The sequence below is a fragment of the Sus scrofa genome, chromosome 1, assembly GCF_054392235.1.
Source record: "Sus scrofa isolate SSC_HxYL_T2T_F1_AM1 chromosome 1, Sscrofa_HxYL_maternal_Yorkshire_Landrace_v2.0, whole genome shotgun sequence".
NCBI lineage: Eukaryota > Metazoa > Chordata > Mammalia > Artiodactyla > Suidae > Sus > Sus scrofa.
In genome coordinates this window covers 162591202-162618306 of record NC_139383.1, presented here as the reverse complement: position 1 = coordinate 162618306, position 27105 = coordinate 162591202, and positions in this window count along the sequence as shown.

Here is a 27105-nt window from a genome sequence, read left to right as displayed (position 1 = left end):
CAGAGGAAAACAAGGAAGAAAAGCTTCTTTGCATTGGTCTGTGCAGTGTTTTTAAGGCTATGACACCAAAATCAGAAGCAATAAAAGGAAAAACAGACAAATGGAACTATATGAAACTATTTGTAAATATAAACAATTTGTAAATCAAAATGAATAATCAACAGAATGAAAAGACAGCAAACTATGTATGTGATAAGGTGTTGATTTCTAATATACATAAGGAACTCCTACTACTTAATAGCAAAAAAATCCCAAAGAAACCAATTAAATAAGCAAAAGACTTGAACACACATTTTTCCAAGGAAACATATAAATGACCAACATGTGTATGAAAAGATGCTTAACATTGTTAATTATCAGGGAAATACCAATTAAAACTTGAGTGAGATATCACCTCACACCTGTTAAAATGGCTATTATCAAAAAAAAAGAGGGGGGAGATAAAAAAAAGTATTGCCAAGATTGAGGGAATAAAATGGCCTTGTAGAGCTTTAGAAATAATGAAATATATTATAGCCACTAGTGAAAAATTTATGAAGTTTCCTCACAACATTAAAATTAGAACTACTCTGTAACTGTGATGAGTAACTCAAAATAATTTCAGTATCTCTCTGAGCATTAAAATACTTTAACTTTTTTTTTTAAATCACAAAATATATTCCTGAGATTTACCTATACTCGGTTTTACTAGGAATGATGCACTTTGTCCAAAAATTGCTTGTGACCAGTAACACATACATAGACAAAGTATCAATGGAAACAGCTTCAAGATAATTATGTAATTAGAGCCCTTTGAGCATGTTCAATAACTAGGTCAGAGTGAAAGCAAAAGAAAACATGACTAAGCAGTATTTAGGACTCTCTTGTTTGGCTTCAAAAAATCATTTTAAGCTTACTTTTAAGGCAGTGGTAAAAAAATATTGGTTATTTTACATTCTGAAAAGAAGAATTAAAACCTTCCATGAATACACACTAATTTAGGGAAAAAGAGACTTTCAAACAGAATTTGAGATGCAAATAATCAATAATCTTTCAGATTCCTGTTTTCTAAAATAAAGATTAAAAGAGAATTTCCAGGTACTCTTCTCAATGAGTTCATAAAATTATTTTATAATAAAGTTATTACTATCAATATCCACATTAAACTTGATTTTTCCTATGATAAGAATAAATATACATATCATGCTAATTTGTAATAAGTGTAAGAACAAAAAACCTTTTAAAAAGATACATTCTTTGGCTGTTTGGACTTGGCTTTGAAGATAGTAGGAAACAAGGGAAGGTGTATTTTAAGTTAAATTCCTGAAATTATATAGAAGATGCCTAAATATTTCTACAAATTTGAACAATGACAATCTTTAATAGTAAGGATGGCATTACAGATTAAATAATGCATGAAAAGTAAAAAAATCCCTAATCTTTGTATGTAAACACATAAATATATGCTTCGTATTGTGCTTTTTAGGAAAATTCTCTATTTAAAATTTTAATTCATATGGAATAGAATACATACTTATTTCATAATTTAAACATATATTATTTCATTTATATAAAAGAAATGCACAAACATTATGGAAAGTCTCAAAAGCACATTAACAAATTTAATAGAGACCTTAGGTCATTTCAGGACCCACAGAGAATCAATCATTGTTAAAATTCCAGTCATTTAGATAGTGAATGAGATTGCAAAGTGAATACATTTCATATTTACATAATTTTTACATGTTGCACACATAGAGTAAAATTTATATATTACTTTTTATCCTCATTAATATGATTTTAAAATATCTATTAACCTGTAAAGATATATATCTTCTTAGGACTTTTTAAATCTCTCTTTATAGGGGCAGAGAAAGTTACAGAAAACCTTCTGGTAAAACTTAAAAACTTTTTTGTCAGACAGATGTAAATGATTTCATATCTCCAAGATTAAATTTGGTACCTTTGCAATAAAACAACCAGAAAAAGCAACAGCTTTTTTAAAAGTGCAAAAGGATTCGCTTGACAGTTTATAAATTACAGTGCAGGTGTATGAAGAAAAGACACATATTTCCTTAAAAAATGTGAAATGAGAAAGAGGAAAATAGCCATCTCAGATTTTAAAAATACATTATAAGAGAAAGTTAAGACAGTTAAGCTCTTAAACGTAATTGAGATGTTCTTGACTGTTGCTTATGTGATGACGGTGGTGATGATAATAGTAATGATGATAAAAGGAAGAGAAGGATGAGAGGGGGAAAGGAAAGGGAGCAGGAAGGGGCAGGGGTAGAAGGGTGTTACAGGAAACTTTTGACAATGTCAGGGAGAATATTTTTCTAGGCATGAATTTTTGAAAAGTGTAACTACGTTTTACCATTTTATCCTGGTCACTAGTTTTAATGATTTCTGAGTCAGTGCACAGTCAACTTGTCAGGTGTTCAAAGTAAGCTGCTGATGTCCTCTACAAGGGAGTCTAAATATAAAATAGCCACGTTATCACATTGCTAATGGGTACCTCTGAATAATTCAACACCAATAATAATAAGGGATAAAAAGCTGGCCTATATTTCTGCATTATGATTCAGGGTAGTAATTTACTCCTAATAACCAGAGTAAATGCCTTTTATTTTTTTCCCTGTTTTTTTTTTTTTTTTTCGGCTTTTGTTTCATTTATCATGCTGGGAAAAAGGAGTAATGTAGCAGAGGGGGGTTTAAACTAGAGACTCAAGATTTATCAAGTAGTTGATGTTCTGTGTCACTTAATTTCAAAAAAGGGCCCAGACTTAAGATTGAGAGAGTTTAATGTCAACTTCCTGTTATCAACATAGGAGCTGGAAACAGGAAGGCTAAAAAAGGTAACTTGGGCAAAAGATGATGAAGTTCTTAGATGTCATCAGAAGTATTTTTTTTCCCTGACTGTGGTTTCCTGTAATGAAATATAGGGGTGAAAGGGAGGAGATATTATGGTAAAATCTTGTTACGCCATCATATCAAAGTTATCTTCCAGAAAGCAAAGTATTCTGAAGGCAGTATTTAGAGCGTGTTGAATGATTTGTAAAACTAACTTCATTATTGTAAATCTAATTTTTATTTTCTACATGAGTGACATAGATAATTTAATAATGAAATTAATTCAATTAATGAGTTAAATAATTTAACCAAAACACAGGAGAGATATATGACTTATATGCTGTTAGAGTGTTCTACTAATTACGGTATGTATTTATTTTTACATTTGAGAGAAAGGTCTGTATACTTACTCTCCAACCACATTATTAAAGGCAAACCAAGTGACCTAAGGAAGAAAGTCCTCTCAAATTCTCCCAGTTTATTTTTTTTGTTGGCCTCGTATACCTCAAAGAACTCAGAAAGGAAGGTTTTACTCTTTTCTCTCCACCTCAAGGAATATACATTCTTCAGAGCTATGACAGGGTGTTCTAGCTAAAGTAAAGCTCAGAATTCCCAGTAACAAGAGGGGTTCGTGCGCATCTATCCTTGCTATAGATGAATCAAGTGCTCCACTGTGGTGGGCTGGAGAGTACACAGTGAACTCTAATGAGGGTGGACAAGTTCAAAACTGTGCCTGAATTCTCTGATGAGCTCTGCAAGAAGGGGAGGTTATAGATAAACGTGGGGTCCTTTCCTCAGCAAGTTTACAGTTACACAGTTCAGAGAAATGACAAGCAACCTTGGTTTTCTTTAAAGTCCATGAAATCCTCTTAGTCTAATACCCTGTGCAATTGCATCTCGTATTACATCCCAGTTCTCGGCACTCTATTGTAAGCTTCACCTCACTTCCCACAATTTAAGTTCCTCAACATACTCTCTGCAATGCCTTTCATGGATCCCAGATCTGCCTCTTCTATCTCACCTGACCTGAATCTTACTTTGAAAAGGTACTGAAATTGTAACTCTCCCTCAAAAACAATCCACATACTAACTGTTCCACCCGAATGCCTTATCCCCCAGCTGCCTAGCTTTTCCATAGGTAGTAGTATATTTTTGATACTGTTGAAATGTTTTCCTTGGTGAACTTTTCCAGAAAAACCCAGATAGAGGTATCTACTGTCTTTTGCGCAGTGACAACATTCAGTTCATAGCTTAATGAAGCATGGTGTTGGAAACAATCCATTGTGCGTTTCTCTCTTCAGTTGTTTGTGAAGCTCTGCTTCCAAAAACATATCTCATATGTGCTTCTGTCAGATACACACACACACACACACACACACACACACACACACACAACATGTGTGTGTGATTATTATTTTTATATATGTATATATAATCAACAGTCATTCAATTATTGACTAAATACACACAGTTTGTTAAAATAATGACTTATCCTTAAAAACCCTGGAAAAATTACAGTTAAAACAAGGTCAACTTTAATGGATTTCCAGTGATAATTTAAATGTATATTTCAGGACTTGAAGAAATGCCTAGAGAGGAAAATTTCAAGAAATGGCATTATTGCATTTTTGGTTTAAGAAAACTTATGTCATATTCTGACCAACAAATTTGAAGCAAAAGAGAAAACAAAAATTCTAAGAAGCTATGTATCCTGACGTATAATTATTTAAGCTAATTTTTACTTTTTTATGTTTAAAAATATCTAGTTTTCTTGGAATACAGACCATGTAATTATATTCTTTTGTTTTTTTTCCCCCCAAATCAAAGACTTTATATTGGATATAAAGATTCCAGCTAACACTAGGACACCATCATTATTAGTCAAAAAAAGTATAAGTAATAAGTACTGGTTATAGAATCACTCTGGCTGAACTCCCAAAATCCCTGTGCTTGAATAGAAAATATAGGTTTGAATTTTGAGAGGAGGCCATGCGAGGTATCAGACATATAATTTAAAAAGTGGAATGATGGGAAAAAAGTAATTGGAGCTATGAAGAAAATTTATATCTAAATTTTCCTTACCTGGTTTTAAGGATGTAAAAATAGAGAAAATTTTTTAACATGAAGGTTATAAGGGAGTTCCCATCATGGCGCAGAGGAAACGAATTGAATCCGACTAGGAACCTTGAGGTTGCAGTTTGATCCCTGGCCTCCTTCAGTGAGTTAAGGATCTGGTGTTGCCATGAGCTGTCATGTAGGTCTCAGATGTGGCTCGGATCTGGTGCTGCTGTAGCTCTGGTATAGGCCGGCAGCTACAGCTCTGATTAGACCCCTAGCCTGGGAACCTCTATGTGCTGTGGGTGCAGCCCTAAAAAAAAAGACAAAAAGCCAAAAAAAAAAAGAAAAAGTTATAAGTATATATACATTCAAATGCACAAAAACAAATATTTAAAGTAGTTTTGTGTTTACAAGTTTTAAGTCTCTAAATTAAAAGGACTAATTGACTCTAGGTCAACTTATAAATTGTTAATATAGCACTCTATGAACCACTTTTAAGAGTTGAGTAGGGCAAGACAGTAATGAAATCAGTATTTGCAGAGTATTATATCATTGGCTCATATGGAAAGCAAAAGTAATAGAGGTGAAAGTTGGCAGAAACTTTATCATCCACTCAATCCTTGATGAAATTTAGGAATATTTCAGTGTTTTAGGCATTAGGAATAAAGACATGAATAAACACAACTGGCTTTCCTAATATCTTCTGACCTTTGGGAAATAACACCACATGTCCTGAGTTGATCTTTTATAGTGTTACGTGAAGACAAAGGGAAAAGTAAGCAGTTCCTGCGCCCACATCTACACACCCACATAAATGCCCACTCCACATTTACCCACTTCATAATTACTATAATTTTATGTGTTACAGCTAATATTCTTATCAATGAGGATTAGTCCTAGAATCAATAATGGTTGTTAGACTATATTTAGGAAAACAGGTTATACCTTTATAAGTAAATTGATATTATAGAAAAGCAAGTGAAGGTAAAAGAACAATGGTGAGTCAGGTCCTGGAGGATATGATAGCATAGACATATTACTACTCTTGAGAATATTCAAGAATGAGTAATTGCACTTCTTTAATGATAAAAGCAGCTCAACAAATCTGGAACAACCAAACTGACTCAGTGAAATAAAAAGACTATCATTTGTTATAAAATTTTATATACTTTAATAGTGACTTTGGATGTATCTTATAACTCTTCAGATAAATAGTCCTGCTTTTAGAAATGTGTTCTGATAGCTCCATGAGCTGGTCAAGGAAATCTCTCAAAGAAACTGAGTAGTACTCAATTTAAATAGTTAAAATGGCAGTAAAACATCATTGGAAACTGATTTTGCAAGTTCCATATGTATGGAGTTGAGGATCATTTTTTTAATGTTTATTTCCACTTGACTAAATTGGAAAAAAAGAATGATTCAGTTTATTTTGATTTATGGAATGTCATGCTCTATTTGGATAAACATTATTGAGATCACTGCCTTGAATACCTGGAAATTTCTTATAGCCCAGGCACTTTTATTATTTTACTCCTGAATTCCCCATCAAGCTCTTTTGCATTTCATTTAGGTAGTAAAATCAGTTGAGCTGCATCATTTAGTAACTCTTATTTCACCCTCCATAAACTCCACATTCTGCCTTAAAGGGTACAATAGCATTAGCAGTTTGCTTTTCTTTCTTTCTTTTTTTCTTTGAGGCTAAAATGTCTTAGGTTTGAAAACTAAGCAAGTTGTCTATAAATGTATTTTCTAGTCCATTTGTTACATCTGCAGTAATAAGTCTCCACATTTGGTAATTCTCAGTAATGTTTGTATAAACATAGAAGACATTTAAATTAGTGGAAGGACTTTTTCACATGTTATGTACGCTGTTGTCACTGTGTGTGGCCTAGTATTAATGTGCTCCAGGTTTAATGGGTTTCATTTATGGTAAGCCTTCCCTTTAAAAAAAAAAGGAAAAGAAAAAAAAACTTGCAAGAGAAATAAATGTGTTTTGATTTATGGAGGTTTATGTCACCAGTTTTATTGGATTTCCAGCTTTGGGGTCAGGTATATCTTCTAAGGGAAACAAGCATTCACAGTAACCTGCCATTTGCAACCAGATTTTGGCTTTTCTTTCTTTGGACACCTTACCATTTCTGTTCAACCTGACTCTGACAATGCTCTTGTACCAAATATGCCTTCTAGGGGCCTGGCCCCTGAAGATAACTTAGTAATGACATATGCAAGGAATATTTTTTATAAATTGGGCTCAGTATTAGCATTTGTCTGAATTCATATTATAAATGCAAACAATAATTGTCTTACCACTGCAATTTTATTAAAATGTTGTCTGGGAGACAGAATAAAAGCCCAATTTTGCAGGACCATGAGAAGTATATCGACTTTGTCATTTAATTACTCTTTTTATGAACAATAATGTTATCCTCGTTTCCTCAGCGAACTGCTTAACAATTATTTCTGTTGTGGGAAACTAGCAATCTTGACTTTTTAATCAGTTTAACTATTTCAGAGGGAAATGATTATCTTTGTCTATATATGTGTCGCCACAGAGATAGATGCATGGAAAACAGTATATCATGCTTCTTCCCTTGATATTTCTTGGGAAGATGGAGTTAATGCATGGGTATGTTGATTTTTAACTTCAGAGAACTTTTAAATTGTTCTGCATAAATATGTAAGGACATATGTAGTCTCTGCTTCCCACCATTGAGGAAAATTAAAGGAAAAGATTCAGATTAATGTTCTTTAATCCCTTCACAGCTCTAGAAAACCCCTACATCCAGAAATCTCTGAAGCTACTTGGTATACTATCTGTAGCAGTTTTCACAGAAGAAACAGTTTATTTAGGAATGCATCTGGAAAAGGGTAAACATTTTATTAGTTATTAATAAAATTGATAATGGACCAGAGAATCTGGGAAAAAGTTATGAGTTTAAAAAGTGGTCATTTTAAGCCATTTTTCTTAATAACTAAGATGACAAAGATAAATAACAATGACAGTAATAATGTTTATTGAATTCATATCCCATATGAAATAACATTTCTAATTTAATCATTATATAGTCCTGATGTGAAATTACCATTTGAAATCAGCATCACTCTGGTTCAACATTCCTTTATCAATTGGAGTCCACTCAGAAAAAAGACAAACTACTCTAGATATGTCTAATACAGAGAGGTTTTCACAAATGAGTTGGTTGTAAATGTGCTGGAAACCTGGAGAAGCACCAGAGGAAAGAAAGATGTTACCAACGACCATGAAGCATTTACTGGTCTGACAGAAACCTACAGCCTACAAGACCATTAAACTGCTGGAGTTTAAAGTTTCTAGCACAACTGCTCTTGGAAGAGCATCGTCAATGAGCAGAAAGTGGGAGGAAGCTTTCCTGCTGAGAGCCCAGCCCTCAAGTCACTCACCACTCTGCTGTCATTAACACAAGAATCTCCTGGAACAGAAAAATAAATGATGTTTCCTCTTCTCACTTCTTCCATTGGTCTAGCAAACTTCTTATTGGCAGAATGCTTTAGAAAGGCAGCTCTCAGGACTGCAGGAAGAGAGTTTGTTATTGTCGTGTTTTATTTGCTTGGGTTGGTTTGTTTTGTTTTTGTTTTTCTTTTGTTTTTGTTTGTTTGTTTTGGTAGGTTTACAATCCCAATGCTACATAGCATAATATGTAGATGGAGAATGTAGGCGAGACAATGGATAGAAACCAGCACAAGTGTCCTCATGCCCAGGAAGGAGGGAAATCCTGCCATTTGTGACATTGTGGGTGAGCCTGGAGGACATCAGGCTGATTGAATAAGCCAGATTCAGCAAGACAAATGTAACAGGATCCCACTTAGTTATGCAATCTAAAAAAATCTGATTCATAATGACAGAGAGTAGAATAGTGGTTGCCAGAGGTTGGCAGTGGGTGGAAATGGAGAGCTGTTGGTCAAATAGTACAAACTTCCAGTTACAAGGTGCACACGTTATGCAGATGTAAATAGAGCCAGGTGTCTGTAATTAGTAATGATGCATACTTGAAATTTAGCCTATTAGTAAATTTACTTTGTGCCATGAAATACCACATATGGAAGAAGGTATTGTCTCCCTTGGGTGGAGGTCAGTTGAGATGTCCTGTTAGACTCTTGTATTTTTGTCCTCCTCAGTTACGTACTCCTCGTGGTTAATCTCATTTGCTTCCATGCCTTAAACTGCCATCTGTAGTCACTGATTCTTCTGATCAGTGCTGAATTTCTAATCTGTAATCTTAACAAAATTTCTCTGTGCTATTTTCCCTTAAATATTGGATCTCAATATTTCATCTACTGCTTAAAAAAGCTTTGAGGAAGGCAGGCCAGTACTCCACATCATGTTAGATGAACATTTTGGGGATGTGGACTTGGCTGAGAACTTGGCCTCAGATTCTGCCCCACACACCCCCACCCTCTGTGGATTCTTTTAGACATGGTTAAATTGCAAATCGTGTTGTATTGTGATATTTTTACATATCTTTCCATTTGTAGATCATGGGCTCTCTATGGGAAGAGGAAAAATGCCTATAATCCTCTGTGTTTGGGGAAACTAGTTCTGTGCCTGGCCTACAGTGAAATTAACAGTTTATTGAACAGTCACCCTTGGCATCCAAAGGCTTCAGAGAACTAATTCTGAAGCATAGATATTGATAAAGTGTTTCTCCCCTGCAAGGTGGATATGTGTGAGAACCAGGCTTCTTGACAGGAACTTTCAAAAACGACCCAAGAAAAGAAATCCAAAGTAGGATTCACACTTGAGCACAAAAGCTAGTGGTTATTAGATTGTGATGAATGTGTACAAGTAACTACACTACTTAAAATAATTTTTGGAAAAATATAACAAGTCTATTCAAGTGCTTGGCATGATGATTTAACAATCAAAATATTAAGATTCTAAAAGATCCTAGAATAAAATATGTATAATGAAGTATTAAAATTCATTTTATGAAGTCAGTATTATATTTTCAAATAATGGAAATACCTGACATTCAACCATAACTAGTTATTGGTAAATTGTGTATGTGTATACATCAGCAAAGATGTTTAGTTTCATGGCTCAGTGAAAATTAAAGCAGTATTATAAGGAAAACCTAGTGCACACACTCAAATTCTTCAGTTAAAATTCTGTAATGCCCATTCTTCTATCAGCAGTAAGCATTTCAACAGCACTTAATTGGGGAAATAGTGCATAATTATGGGATTCAGCCATCAGTAATTGCTTTGATGAAAATTTGTTATGAAAATTTGTTATGAAAGACCAATAATAATAAATAGTAAACCTATATTTTTCATTTAATGTAAAAAAATGTGCTGAAATAGAACACACAGTAAAGTGTATAAGTAATTTCCACACCAGCCAAATGATTTTTCACAAATTGATACATCTATCTAACAGCACCTGAATCAAGTAGAATTTTAGCACCATCCCCTGAAATGGCTTGTGGCCATTTTCCAGGCAAGTATATTCACACAGTAACAACTATCCTGATTTGTAACATGATCATTGTGTTTTACAGTTTTTAATTTATGTAAATGGGGTCACATAATGCCTGATTTTATTGGTTCAAAGTTAGTGAAAAACATCCATGCTCTTCCCTTGCATGTAAGTACAGGTAATGCATTCGTTGGCGAATAATATTGCATTTAAAGACTAAACTATTCAGTCTTTCCACTATCCACTACTGATGGATAACAGCATCCTTCTTGTCATATTCTTTTTTTTTTTTTTTCCTGTTGAAAGTGTTTTAAAATGTCGTTGGGATAATGCTTACACAACTCTGCACATACTAAACCATTAGACTGTAAACTTTAAAAGGTACAATATTACATTACTCAAATGCTATTTAAATGTAGCTGTTTTAAAAATAGTTCCACTATAAAAATCTCCACATATATCTTGTGTTTCATTCAGATTATATACTTGAGTATAGAATGAAATGTGTTTAGATATGTGTGCAGGTGTATATGTATGTGTCTATAAATGCATATATATTCAAATATATATATATATATATACCTCAACCTTTAGTAAATACTGCAGACATTTTTAGAAGTGGATATTCTAATTTACATATTCACCAGTAGTGTATGAGACTTTCATTTGCTCTACATGTTCACTGATAAAAATTAGTTTTTCATTTCAGAAATTCTGGCAGTTGTGTGTGTAATCTAATTTTGGTTTTAATTTGCATTTCCAAACAAGTAATTAAGCTAGGCTCATTTTCCTATGTATGAACATCTTTAAGTTCTCCTTCAAGGAGTTCCCTGATGATTCAGCCGGTTAAGGATCCAGCATTGCCGTGGCTGTGGCTCAGATCAATGAACATGAGAATACAGATCTATCTCATTAAGATCCTGATTTCACATATTTCGGATGTGTACTCAGAGTCTGAATATCCATTTCTTTGCCCATTTTAAAAATCATGTTAGTTACTGCTATTGAGTCATGTATATTTTATATATTAATTCTTTATCATATGCATGATTTGCAAGTATTTTCTCTCATTCTATAGATAGCCTTTTCACATTATTGATTGTTTCCTTGCCTCACAGGAGCTTTTTAGTTTTATGTAATGCTATATGTCTAATTTGCTTTTGTTGCTTATATTTTTGGTCTCATCTGAAATTCATTGCCAAAGCTAAAGCATCAAGGAGATTTCTGCCTATGTTATCTTCTAGTTGTTTTATGGTTTCAAGTTTTAAGTCTTTAATCCATTTGACTTGATTTTTGTGTGTGATATAGAGGTCTAATTTCATTTATTTTCATGTATATAGACGGTTTCCTACATCATCGTTGAAGAATATCCTTTCCCCAATGTATTTTCTTGGCATCTTTATCAAAATGAATGTGATCGCATAGGCTTAGGTTTATTTTTTGGATCACTATTCTGTTTCATCAATCTGTGTGTGTTTTTATGTCAATGCCATGCCATTTTGGTTACTGTAGCTTTGCAATATATTTTGAAATTAGGATGTGTGATGGTTGCAACTATTTCTTTTGTTCAGTATTGCTTTGACTCTATGGGGTCTTTTATAGTTCCATATACATTTTAGGATTTTTTTTAGGTTTATTTAAAAAAATAAACTTGGGATTGCACCAATAATTGTATTGAGTCTGTATGTAAAGCACTTTGGGTAATATGGACATATTAATAATAATTTTCCCAAACAGTAAAAACAGGATGGATGTCTTTCTCTTTGTTTCTGATTTAATTTTTTTTCACAGGTGTTTTATAATTTTCAGTATATAAGTCTTTCATTTCTTTAGTTATCAGTAAGTATTTTATTATTTTTGATGCTATTGCAATTGGAATCAACTCCTTAATTTGTTTTTTAGATGATTTTTTTCTTAGTGTATAGAATCATAACAATTTTTTATGTTAATTTTGTGTACTGAAACATTGCTGAATGTATTGCTTCTGAAAGTTTGTGTGTAGGTGATCTTTAAGGTTTTCCACATAAATAGATCATGTCTTTAGCAAACAGATTATTTTCCTTCTTTCTTTTCAATTTAGATTCTTTGTTGTTTTTCTTATCTAATTGTTCAGGCTGCTGTTTCCAGTACTATGTTGCCTAGAAGTTATAAGAGTAGGCATCCTTGTCTTGTTGTACACCATAAAGGGAAAACTTTCATGAGATTAGCTGTATGATATTTATATGTCGAGGTGAATTTCTTCTCTTCCTAATTTGTTGAGAATTTTTATCATGAAAGGGTATTAAATGTTGTAAATATTTCTCTGCAGCTTTTGAGATGATCATGTGATTTTTATCATTCGTTCTGTTAATTTGATGTATTGCATTGATTTGCATATGATAAACCATTCTTATATACAAACTGGAAAATTCTCACTTGGTTATGTTATATAATCCTTTTGATGTATTGTTGAATGAAGTTTACCAGTATTTTGTTTATTATGTTTCCATAAATATTTTTATTGGCTTCTTATTTTCTTTTCTTGTAATTTTGTGATCTGGTGTTGATATTAAAATTACGCTAGCCTCAGAAAAAGTTTAGAAAGTTTAGAAGGATTGGTATTAATTCTCCTTTACATGTTTGGTAGAATGAAACTGGTCTGAGATTTTCACTGCCAGGAGTTTTCTTTTTTTTTTTTTTTGATTACTGATTTAATTTATTTAATTGTTATTGATCTGTTTAAACTTTCTTTTTCTTCATGATTCAGTACTGATAGGTGTATGTTTCCAATAATTTATCCATTTCTTCTAGGTTGATCACTTTATTGGCATATAATTGTTCATAATAGTTTCTTATGTTTTTTAAGAAGTTTCTAAGACATTATTGTAATATTTACTCTTCTATTATGGTTTTAATTCATTTAGTTTATTAATTATTTTAATTTTTAAATTAAATATTCTTTAAATTTTTTAGTGCTTTATAACTTTCAAGAATTTCACATGGATGATTTTATTTAATCCTGTAATAAACCTTTTTTCCCTCCTCTATCATTATATCTCCCCTCTTCACTTCCTTCTTCCCACTGGTAGCCATTAAGTTATTCTCTGTACATTCGTTTTTTGTTTTGCATTGTTACATTCACCAATTTATTGTATTTTTTGGATTCCACATATAAACGATACCATACAGTATTTGTCTTTCTCTACTTGACTGATTTCACTAAGCCTATGGCCCTCTAGGTCCATCTATGTTACTGAAAATGACAAAATTTCCCTTTTATGACTAATTTTCCATCATATATATATGTGTATGTGTGTGTGTCTTCTTTATCCATTCATCTATTTATGGACACTTAGCTTGGTTCCATACCTTGGTAATTGTACATAATGTTGCTATGAACATTGGGGTCCATTTATCTTTTCAAATTAGTGGGGTCTTTTTTTGTTTGTTTTTGTTTGCTTGTTTGTTTTCTAGGATATGTACCCAGGTGTTGGGTTCCTAGTTCTATTTTTAGTTTTATGAGACATCTCTTCACTGTTTTCCACAGTAACTACCACCAATTTATGTTCAAACCAACAGTGTACCAGCATTCCCTTTTATCTTTGGCCTCACCAGCATTTTTTACTTGTATTCTTTTTGATGATAGTCATTCTGACAAGTTTGTAGTGATAATTAATTGTGGTTTTGGTTTCAATTTACTTGAAGATTAGCAATGTTAAACATCTTTTCATGTACTTGTTGGCCATCTGCATTTCCTCTTTCAAAAATGTTTTTTCAATTTTTATGTCCATTTTTTAATTGAGTTGTTTGGTTTTTTTGATGTTGAGTTTTATGAGCTATTTATAAAATATTAAACCCTTGGATATTAAACCCTTATTTGTCATATAACTTGCAGATAATGTCTCCCATTTGATAGATTGTCTTTTCATTCTGTCAATGGTCTTCTTTGCTGTGCAAAAATTTTTAAGTTCAATTAGGTCCCATCTTTGGGATTTTTTTGCTTTTGTTTCATTTTTTTTTTTTATTTTGTCTTAGTTGTTTTAGCTGAGGATTTCTTGATTTTGTTGATGTTTTCAAAAAATAATCTCCTAATTTAATTGAATTTTTAATTTATTTTATTCTCTATTCCATTTATTTATTCTCCAATTTATTACTTCTTTTTTCTATTAATGTTGAGCTTGGTTTATTGTATAGTTCTCTGAAGTATAAAATGTGGTTGTTTACTTAAAATCTTATTTTAATGTAGGTGTTTATTGTTATAAACTTCCCTCTTGGTGCTGCTTTTGCATCATGCAAGTTTTATGTTGGGTTTTAATTTTTGGTTCTCTTGGGATATGTTCTAATTTCCCTTTTTATTATGTCTTTGGCTCAATGTTTGTTCAAATGTGTGTTTTTTAATTCCAAAGCATTTGTGAATTTTCCAGGTTTCCCTTTGTTATTGATTTATTGTTTTATCCCATTGTGGTTGGGAAGGATATGTGGAATAATTCCAGTCTTCTTCAATTTTTAAGAATTATTTTGTGACATGACATTTGATCAGTCTCAGTCAGTATCTCTGTGTGCCTAAGAAGAATATGTATTCTGCTTCTGTTGAGTAGAATGTTCTATATATTTATATATATATATATATCTGTTATAGCCATTTGCCTTATAGTGTTGTTCAAGTCAGCTGTTTATTGGTTTTCTGTCTGGATGATCTATTGTTGAATGTGGGATACTGAAGTATTCTGTTATTGTATTGATGTCTATTTTTCCCTTCAGTTGTATCAATTCTTGTTTATAGATTCAGGTACTCTGATGTTGGGTGTATATCTATTTATAACTATTGTACCTTCTTGATTAATTGAATCAATATTATGCAGTGTTATTTTTGTCTCTTGTGACAATCTTTGACTAAAAGTTTATTTTGTCTTATATAAGTATAGCTGCTTGTGTTCCCTTTTGTTTATTTTTGCATGGAATATCTTTTTTCCATCCCTTCACTTTCAGACCATGCATGTCCTTAAATCTAAAAATAAGTCTCTTATAGACAACATAGAGTTGAATCCTCATTTTGCTTTTGTTTTTCATACACTCTATACCTTTTGATTGGTGAATTTAGGCAAGTACATTTAAAGCAATTCTTATATATGTAGAATTGCTGTTAACCATCCCATGAAATTTTTTCTGTCAATTTTGTTGTTATTGTGTCCATTTGCTATTTTCCTTTTTGATTTCTCTTTGTCTTTTCAGGCTGCTATAATAAAAATACCATTCACTGGATGGCTTATAAGCAACAAACATTTATTTTTCACATTTTTTGAGGCTGGGCAGTCCAAGGCTGGGTTATTCAAGTCATGGCCAGATCCATTGTCTGGTGAGGCCCACCTTCTGGCTTATAGACAGCACCTTCTAGCTGTAACTACACAGGACAAAACGGGATAGGGAGCACTATTGGGTCCTTTATATGATCACTAACCTCAGTCATGAGGGCTCCATCCTCATTATTTGTGCACTTCCCAGAGATCCTACATCCTAATCCTATCACATTTGGCATTAAGTTACAATATTAACTGTTTGGGAAACATAGTCATTCAATCCATAGCAGATTTGATCATTTTTTGTAGTGATGTACTTTGATTATTTTGTCTTTATTTCTCTCTGGTTATTTTTTTAAAGCTGCTACATGTTATTTTTTTGTGTATGTGGCTACATGAGATTTGAATAAAAATTCTGTCCTTGGACAATTCAGTTATAATTCAGATAAAATGTCTCAGGACCTTTTGAGTTCACTAATTATTACTATATTCTGTTCTATAATTTTTTTTTTTTTTATGTCTTTAAGCATGACATCACAAAAATATATTTTCTTTCTTTCTTTCCTATTGTTTTTTCATCTATGTCTTTTTCCCTCCTTATATTATCTCACTGGATAGAATATACAGTAAAATGCTAAACAGAAATAGTAATAGTGTTTTCATTTTAGTTTTTTTTCTCTAAGGTAAAATGATTTAGATAATCCTTCATTATATATGATCATTGATTAAGTGATTTTTTTTCTTTTTCAGATACCTATTCATTAAGGAAGTTTCCTGCAATGACTACAAACAGCAGCACTTCTGAGGTAAGGTTATTTTTTTTCCCTTTTATTAATGTGGTGAATTATGTCAGTAAATTGTCAAATGTTAAAATTTTTATTCTGCAATATACTCTGATTTTTCATGATGGGTTTTGATTTTCTCTATTGCTGGACTTGATTTGCTAACACTTCAGTCAAGATTTTACTATGTATATTTATAACAAGGGTGGATTTGTGTTCAGTTGTTATTGTTAGAATGTCCTGAGGATTTGGTTAAGATTTTAGTGTCTATATTCATTACAAGGATGGATCTGTGTCTCATTATTGTTGGAATGTCCTTGTCAAGATTTGATATTAAGGTTAATATTGTGAGATATAATGGGTTGGAAAATATTTCCCTCTTTGTCCTCTTTAAATTTTTTATAATATTGGTGTTGTTACTTATGAAATGTTTAATAGAATTTATTGAAGAAGATTTTGAGATTGAACTTTTTACCATAGGATAGATTTCAATAATCAATTTGATTTCATTAACAGTAAATTTTTTAGAATTTTTTCAATTATGTTTTTTAAGGCATTTATTTCATTTTTCATTGTCAAACTTGATTTGAAGTTAGTTATAATTTTTTTTGGTGTCTGTAGTGATGCTTCTTTTTTGGGATTTCTCTTTCAAGAGTCCCATGCTTTTCCTGCTGAGATTGCTGAGTACCCCTGGTTTTCTATTTTCTATTTTAATGGTGGTGTTGGGTTTTTCAAGTTAATGATCATTGCAAAAATTATTATTGACTAGTCTTTTCCCTCTATTTTATGATCTTAATTTTAATGATTTCTGTTCTTATTTTGCTTTATTGTTTGGATGTTGCTTTGCCTGTTCTTTTTTGTGCTTCCTAAGATGAAACTTGAAATCATTGCTTTTAAAACTTTCTAATGTTAAGGCTTCAAATTCTCCTCTAAGCAACTCTTTAGCTGCATGTAATGAATTTTAATATATTATCTTTTCATTAGAATTCTGGTTAAACTATTTTAAAAATTTTATTTGTAATTTACTCTATTTCGTTCTATGGGTTATTTGGAAGTAACTTGTGTCATTTCCAAACTGTTGAGACCCTCCTCCTGCCTGACTTTTTAATTTCTTTCTCTCTTTTCCCACCAATGACAAAGGGCATATACTGAATGATATAAACCCTTTGTAATTTATTGAGGCTTGCTATATAAACCAATTTAAGGTTCAGTTGTGGGAAAAAAATGGTATGTTCTTGAAAATTATGTGTATTTTGTTTTTAAAATGAATCCGGTAATTAAAGGGATTTTGCATAGGGCTACATTTTCCATGTATTCTTAGTTTTATATTATTGTTTCTTATATGTTTCAAGTGTTTTAGAGGTCTTTATATTTCTATTAATCATTTTTAATTTTTCTATTTTGCAATAAACTAACATCATAGCTATAATACATTTACCTTTTTAAAGAGATGATAAAATATACTCTTGACTTACTTAGCTGAGTCTTTTGAAGATAGAGTGTGTTTTGATGATCTGTATGTGTATTAAATTACCCTATGATTTCTTATAGCTCAGCTTAGAATTGCTCTAAATTTTTAAATGCTGTGTCATGAAATATATTGTCAGAAGCTTGCAGAATTTGTTCATAGTTACTGCTATCAACTAAATTCTTGGTTTGGGGATTTTGTTGTCTTTAAGGAATAATTTCTTCAAGTTCCCATCCTGGCTCAATGGTTAACGAATCCAACTAGGAACCATGAGGTTGTGGGTTTGATCCATGGCCTTGCTCAGTGGGTTAAGGATCTGGCGTTGCCGTGAGCTGTGGTGTAGGTTGCAGACACAGCTTGGATCCTGTGTTGCTGTGGCCCTGGCGTAGGCTGGCAGCTACAGCTCCAATTAGACCCCTAGCCTGGGAATCTCCATATGCCACAGGAGTGGCCCTAGAAAAGGCAAAAACAAAACAAAACAAAAAGAAGAAAAGAATTTCTTAAATTGTGTGAAATTGTTTGCAAATAATAGAAACCTGCCTGAATCTAAAAGGGCAGTGATAGTGAGAGGTGGATAAAGGATCTGATGAGTTTCTGGGCAGTTACTGAGACTGTGCTCATGCTTTTGAGTCTGATTACCTTGTAAGCTTTTCTCTGCATGCTCACATGCTTGCTATAGTGGCGGATGTGCAGTGGCCAAAGCGTATTGCAGTGAAAATGACCAAAACTGGGCCAAAGTCCTGATGACATTTCAGGTCCAGTGCTCACCACCAACTAATCAAATTGGTGTCTGTAACCTTTAGTTTAGCCTCTGGTTGGCTCCATGTGGCGCTCAGTCCATTCTTGAAATAATCAGCTCTGACAGGAGGCCCAATTCACCTGAGACGTGTAAGGTTATTGAGACTATGCAGTAGGGTGTGTGATATTTCAGAATCTTAGCACAAATTGTGAGGAAGGAGACAGTGAGGATTTTGACTCTGTTAATCCTGAATCAGATATGATAAAACATTTCTTTTCACCCTAATTTAAAGGTTTAGAATATCTTTAATTTGACCTGATCTCATTTACATTATTTGTTTGAGTATTATAAAATATGCAAATTTGATAGACAATTATATTTGCTAAGTAATGAAATATAAATTTATTTCCATCATCAACAAAAAGTTCCGTTTTATTCATAAATGACAAGATAAATTTGAGAAGCATGATGTAAACGAAAATAAATTCCCCTGATATTTTCAATATCTCTTGTATTTTGTTCTTTCTCTGAAGGTACTCACTTTAGAATCTTCTGTCTTATTATTAGTGACATCTAGTTAAGGAACTGAAAACATTTATTTGATTTAATATAAATCATTATGCAGGTAGTATATAGCTGTGGCTATTAAGGATTAATAATGTCATATTTATTAAAGACATTCATATTCTTCTTTGGAATAGTAAAACTGCATGTGAGAAATTAATGGTTTTAAAGGCATCTTAAATACTTCATTTTTATATAATTAAAATGCACCTCGAATGGTCTTATAACCCGTAACTTTTTTAGGACAGACATCTAAGTGCTAATCTTTATAAATTCAGCCTATATATCTGATTACTTTATACTTCACTGTGATGATACAAGCATTTCATAGAAAGTAAAAATAATATTACTGTGAAAATGTTTGCTGATAGAGGCTATTGTGTTCAACTAAATTAGCGTAAGTGATTATTCTTCAAAAGAGTCAGTTTTATTTTCATTGTTCCCAATTGTATATCTTATTTAGCTCTCATCTTCTTGAGGCATTAGAAAATTTCATCAGGTTGGTAAATTTTAATTAACATAATTAACACTTGTTCACAGTTGTTTTTGATGAAGCTTATGGTTATGTGTATCTTGGTAGAGAGCTACATTCAGTGCAAGCCCTGGTCCTGGGCAAAGTATAAAGTAGGCAGAACTTGTCTTCAGCATTTTATCCACCTTATTTTGAAGATATGTATATCTTTTTAAGAATTTCTACTTCAGAAAGCCCAGTTATTATTTACATTTACTTTCCTCTTTCTGTAAGTTACAGCAGGATCAGGCTAGGGTTGGATAGCATAGGATGCAATCCTGATGCTGCCTGGACTTGATTACTTAACTGTTCTAAACTCAGTGTCCTCAACCCCTCAACCCTGTAACCCTGGAAAAATTCCAGTTCTCTAATGCCCATCTAAAAAAAAATGGGTGTTATAATTGTACCAAATATATACCCTCAAGATGAGATTGGAATAAGATAAAGCATATTAAGATTTTGACACAGCACCTGGAGATAGACAATTACTGATTGAATGTGAACTGCTGTATTGTTAGAGAGACTAATGGTCCTCTAACAAAGAGTCTCCAATAGTGTAACTGTTCAAACATAAAATAAGTGGATCTTTCTCTCAAATAATGATGCATGGTGGACATTAAGTTGACTTTGCTTCTTGCAGTCATTCAGCTGTCCAGCCTTTTTCTTCCTTTTCTGTCTTCCTCCTACTTTTAGCTCCCTCCTCCACTTCCCCTCTCCCCCCTCCTCCTCCTTTCTAACAATGCTGATGCTGCTGGTGCTGGTGAGGATGTTGGTCTTTTTTTAGAGGTATTCCTGTAATTTACTCTTTGGAGTCTCTTTTCCTTCCATAATGTCATCTCATTAGAGCACTATTAATTTGGCAATGTTGTCAAACTAATTTAAACCTGTTTTATGGTTGTTCCATGTCATATCTTTCAGTGCTCACCTTTTAAATAAAGCTTAATTGTCTTTATGCAAATGAGTAACAGATAAGGCTTGACATCACCTGGGAAATGCCAGCTGGAAAGGTGGGTCACAAGAGAGGGATTCTCTTAGTCATGTTTCAGCAAGTTCCTATCATTCTGGCACAATATTCTTTGGTTCTACACTTTCTAGAAACAAATGGAATTTTTCAGTCACTGTTTTCTAAGTGATTATCCTAATAAAATATGAAGATTTGAAGCAAAATTTAGTTATTTAAGAAAGCTTTCAAAAGAATAACAGTATTGCATTCATTTGCTAGTACTTCATTTACTAATTGTTGTTTCACTTGGGGGGGAAAAGAAGGAAGCCATGGGAAAACAACATGCACCAGTTTTAACTACCAAATCTATTAACCTATCCACATGCTTAACCACATGTTCTGCCTTCTCCCTGGTACAAAGGATGAATGCCTTGTAATCTTAGCTAAGTCCTTTTCCATATTGGAATCCAGCCTGCTTTAGAGGGAGTGACTTGCTCATGTGATCTTGCAACCCTTTTGTGTACCTGTGTTCGTAATCTATAGGGCTCTTCAAAGCATGGAGTTCAAGGCAGGTACCCAAGGGAGGTACTGTCTGAAAAAATCATATTGTGTTGACATGGTTGAGTCAGTTTCATCAGCATAAAAAGTAATTCTAATTTCTTCTTAAGTCAGAGTAAAATCAACCCTTTCTTTTACATTTAATTTCTGGGATAGATTCTGCCTTGGGTTTGTTTATTATTTTAGTCTAAATACCAAAAAGTATTTGTATTTTGATTTTTGAGAAAATTTTTTACATGCATTTAAAATCTTCCTATGGGGAGTTCCCTTTGCGGTTCAGTGATGAACGAACCTGAATAGGATCCATGGGATGCAGGTTCGAGCCCTGTCCTTGCTCATTGGGTTGGGGATCCATCATTGCCATGAGCTGTGGTGTATGTTGCAGACTTGGCTTGGATCCTGCATTGCTGTGGTTGTGGTGTAGGCCAGTGGTGGCAGTTCGGATTCCACCACTGGCCTGGGAACTTCCATATGCTGCAGGTGTTACCCTAAAAAGCAAATAAAAATAAAAATAAAAATAAATCTATATGTGGCTTTATAGAACTTCCTTGAATAATGCCTGCTTTTTGCAACTTAAAAACTCGGGAAATAGTTCTATTTCCTTAGATGAAGTGCCAAGTAATTTAATTAATACATTTACTAGCTAGCAATGTAAGGTCACAATAAAATAACATGTGATCCTAAGAATTTGTATTTTTAGTATATAATCTAGAAATACAGTGACAAGCCTATAAAATACATTTCAAAACTTATTTCTCTTTGATCAAGTTTCTGCAATTACCAGTTATTTTATGACTAGGATAAATCCTAAGCCTTCTGGTATTTCAGGGCTCTTTGAAATATTTTTAGGGGATTTTTTCACTTTCTTATACATTATTTGAACAAGATAAACTTGAAGTAGCACATTACATTTTATGTACAGTCTGGTTTCAGAAGTACCATGTATACAAAATAATCTGCCAGCAATGTTTTACTTCTCCATTAGATAGAAGTTTATGAACATACGTTTCGAAGAGCAGCTATGTACTGAAAACCTTGTCATTGTATTCCTCATTAACAGCTGAAATATTTAAATTAGAAAATGTTTGTGTTCAGGTGTGGTAGTTAGTAGACACATGTATCCCAAGTATGGATTGATCATATTTTCCCTGCTACAGTAGAATTGAATCTCATAAAATAAGCTCTGTAAAAGATTTTTATCTCTGAAAGTGCCATGGTCTTATGTTTCTCAGGTAGGGGATCTATTCTTTTCACTGTCCAGATACAGAAAAGTCTTACATCAAGGCAGTTCATTCCCATCTGTACTATTAAAGTGGAATTGCAAGTCCTAAAACTAGGATAGAATTAGATGGCCAGATGTTTAAGTGAATTGCCCATCCTTTGGTAGGGTTATTTTAGCTCTCAATGAGTGTCCATAAATCAGTCATTTAAAGGAATATTTCGAAAAATAATATCCTTATAGTAATTTATCAAGACTATTAATTAAGCCTTTTTTACATGAGGAAGCAAAAGTCTAACTGGAGTCATCCTCATGAATTTCTTCTCAACACACATTTATTATTTTTGGCAATATGATATGATATTTGAGTAAAATGAAACAGTGTGTACCATTATAGGAGGCAACATTGTACAAATGCTTTCATTTAAAATGATTAATTTTTAAATTAATACTTTAAAGGGTATTTTTAATACGCAGCACTGATAAAAGCTTCTGGATTGCTTTTATGTGAAGTCCTTTACTCAAATAATTTTAACACCATTTCCAGCTATCTGATTAATAATATTAAAGAGAAAAATGTTCATAATAAAGTTAAAATTGTAATATGTCCTGATATTATCATTGGCTTTAAAGATAACCATTTTTCAGGAAATATCTGTAATGTTGGTAAAATAAAAATTGTACACAGATATCAGTAACAATAGCATAGGGATGAATTTAACCAAGGACGTGAAAGATCTATACCCTGAAAGCTGTAAACATAGATGAAAGAAACTCAAGAATACAAAAATAAATGGAAAGACATGCTGTGTTCATGGATCAAAAGAGTTTCAGGTGTGTGACTTAGTGATTCAATGTTTTTATAGATTACACTCCATGTAAAGTTATTACGAAATGTCTTTGAACAATCATCAAAATATCCATTACCATTTTCCTTTTGGAAGACTCCATTTCGTTCTTTAAAACCCACCCCCATTGCAATGTATACATGTAAGGATAACCTGACCCCCTTGCTGTACAGTGGGAAAATAAAAAAAATAAATAAATAAACTTGTTTTCCCTCACAAAAAAAAAAATAAATAAATAAAACCCACCCCCAATTACTTTCTTCATGACATTTCCTTGATCTATTCAAGTATAACTGATCTCTCCACTTCTCTCTCCTTTCAGTGGTATGGATCTATCTAGTCTTCATTACATAGCACTAGTCCAGCTGTGTTATAGTATTTTCATTTGTTTTCATATTTCTAATATCCAAAGAGCCAAATCTTTTTTCTCATGTCTTTTTCCCCCCAAAATTAAATTTTTATTATTTTGTCTTATTTTCCTTTTTTCCCTCCAGCTTTATTGAGGCACAATTGACAAATAAAATTCTACATATTTAAAGTGTACAATGTGATGATTTCATATACAAATACACTGTGAAATGTTTACCCAATTAAGCTAATTAATACACCCATCATGCCACAGAGTTGCCACTTTTTTTATTCACCTTTTAATTTTTTTTTAGAATCCATTTACTTTATTCGTACTTGACCAGTTCTCGTGCACTTGTGTGTGTGTAAGCATGTAAGTGTGTGTGTGTGTTTAGTTTCATGGAACTTCATTACACAGTAAGATACAGAGAAGTTCCATTATAATACTCTTTTATGCTACTCTTTTAGAGCCATAGCCTCCTTCCTTGCTTTCTCCTTCGTTGACACTTGGTGACCATTTTTTTTCCATATCCATAATTTTGTCATTTCAAACCTGCTATATAAATGGAATCTTAAAATATGCAACCTTTTGAGATGACTCTTTTTTTTCAGGCATCATTTTTCCCTTGAGATCCTTCAAGTTGTTGCATGCCCTAAGAGTTTGTTCCTTTTGAACTGTGGCATAGAGGTACCATGGTTTAGCCATTCATTTTTTTCTCAATGCAGTACTTTTTTATTTTAATTTTAATTTAATTCTATTTATTGTTATTTCCCCCAACACAGTTATTTTTCAACTGTACAGCATGGGGACCCAATTACACATACAAAATTGTCTGTCAGTGGACATTTGGGTTCTTTTCATGTCTTTTCTATTGTTAATAGCACTGCAATGAACATGCAGGTGCATGTGTCTTTTTAGAAACTACTTGAACTGATCAACAAATTCAGCAAAGTATCAGGATATAAGATTAATGTTCAGAAATCAGTCACATTTCTGTATACTAACAATGAAACTTTAGAAAAGGAATAGAAAAACACAATACCTTTTAAAATTGCATCCCCTAAAATCAAATACCTGGGAATACACCTGACCAAGGAGGCAAAGCACTATAATACGCCCAGCACTATAAAACATTCTTCAAGGAAATTAAAGAAGATATAAAGAAATGGAAAGATATTTCATGCTCCTGGATTGGAAAAATTAATATTGTAAAAATGGCCATACTACCCAAAGCAATCTACAGATTTGATGCAACCCCTATCCAATTACCCATGACATTTTTCACAGAACTAGAACAAACAATCCAAATATTTATATGGAACAACAAAAGACCCAGAATTGCCAAAGCAATCCTGAGAAACAAAAACCAAGCAGGAGGCATAACTCTCCCAGACCTCAAGTAATGTTACAAAGCCACAGTCATTAAGACAGTGTTGGTACTGGTACCAAAACAGACATACAGACCAATGGAACAGAATAGAGAATGCAGAAATAAACCCTGACACCTATGGTCAATTAATCTTTGACAAGGGAGGCAAGAACATAAAATGGGAAAAAGAAAGTCTATTCAGCAAGCATTGCTGGGAAATCTGAACAGCTGCATGCAAAGCAATGAAACTAGAACACACCCTCACACCACGCACAAAAATAAACTCCAAATGGCTGAAAGACTTAAATATACGACAGGACACCATCAAACTCCTAGAAGAAAACATAGGCAAAACACTCTCTGACATCAACATCGTGAATATTTTCTCAGGTCAGTCTCCCAAAGCAATAGAAATTAGAGCAAAAATAAACCCATGGGACCTCATCAAACTGAAAAGCTTTCGCACAGCAAAGGAAACCAAAAAGAAAACAAAAAGACAACTTTCAGAATGGGAGAAAATAGTTTCAAATGATGCAACGGACAAGGGCTTCATCTCTAGAATATACAAGCTACTTCTGCAACTCAACAGCAAAAAAGCCAACAACCCAATTGAAAAATGGGCTAAAGACCTGAATAGACATTTTCCCAAAGGAGATATACAGATGGCCAACAAACACATGAAAACATGCTCAACATCCCTGATTATTAGAGAAATGCAAATCAAAACTACCATGAGATACCACTTCACACCAGTCAGAATGGCCATCATTAATAAGTCCACAAATAACAAGTGCTGGAGGGGGTGTGGAGAAAAGGGAACCCTCCTGCACTGTTGGTGGGAATGTAAGCTGGTACAACCAATCTGAAGATGAGTATGGAGGTACCTTAGAAATGTATACACAGAACTACCATATGACCCGGCAATCCCATTCTTGGGCATATATCCAGACAAAACTTTCCCAGCCATTCACTTGTGAAAGACATTGGAGTTGTTTCCAGGATAGAGAGAGTTCATAAACCTGCTATGAACATTTGTGTACCATACAACATAGCTATCATACCTTCGGGCATTTATCCCAGAGAAATAAAAACTATGTTCACACAAAAAACTATTTCTTTTTAATAGCATCCTTTCCTTGGGTTCAAGATCTTGTCATATCTACTACATTATACTGATAATTTTTGTAATGAATCTCCTTTTCCCATTTTTTTCTCCACATATTTTTCTTGCAGTTTTATATAGTTTTTACCTGTCATGTTGGAAATTTTCTCAAATTTTGTGTCAGTATCAATTAGGAATGAGTCCCTCCAAGCTGGTTGGAAGTTTTTGTGCTTTGGTAGGCCGTGAAGGATGAGGAATCACTCTGGAGCCATAGACATTTTGCTATGGAAACCTCAACAACCACTCTATGGAGCCTCTTTTCTCCAGAGAGGCATCTTCCAATCTTATGTCTGATCTCTGTGCAGGGGACACAGGTCTGGGATTCTCAGCACTCAAATAGTACATTTTCCTCACTGTCTACTTCAGTGTGCTTTTATGTCCACTGTCTTAGACAAAGTCTCCTTGATCAGCTCAAGCAGAGAATAATTTCCCTATTGGCTGTGTGGAAGGATTGTATGTTTGTGTGTTGGAGGAGTGGGGATGAGTAGGAGGGAGTCGGGGTTTTTGGGAATCTAAATGCTCCAGACACATTTCTAACCAATATTATTTTTTTTAATCTTTCTTTTCTTTTGTCTCCTTTCCTTCCTTAATTTCTCTCCCCTTCCCTTCCCTCTCATTTTCTTTCTGTTTCTCTCCCCCTCTTTCCTTATTTCTCCCTCTCCGTTCCTCTTTCTTTTTTTTCTTTTCTGTTCTTTCTTTCTTTTTTCCTTCCTTCCTTCCTTGCTTCCTCCCTCCCTCCCTCTCTTTCTCTTTCTCTCTCTCTTTCTTTCTTTCTTTCTTTCTTTCTTTCTTTCTTTCTTTCTTTCTTTCTTTCTTTTTCTTTCTTTCTTTCCCTTCCTTCCTTCCTTCCTTCTCTTTCCCTTCCTCCTTCTTTCCAACCAGCTCCTTTAATTCTTACCAAATTTCTAGTTTTGGGCTGTTAAAATGTATTTGCTTATTACTGAAAACCCATTTTGCAGATACTGTCTATTCAGT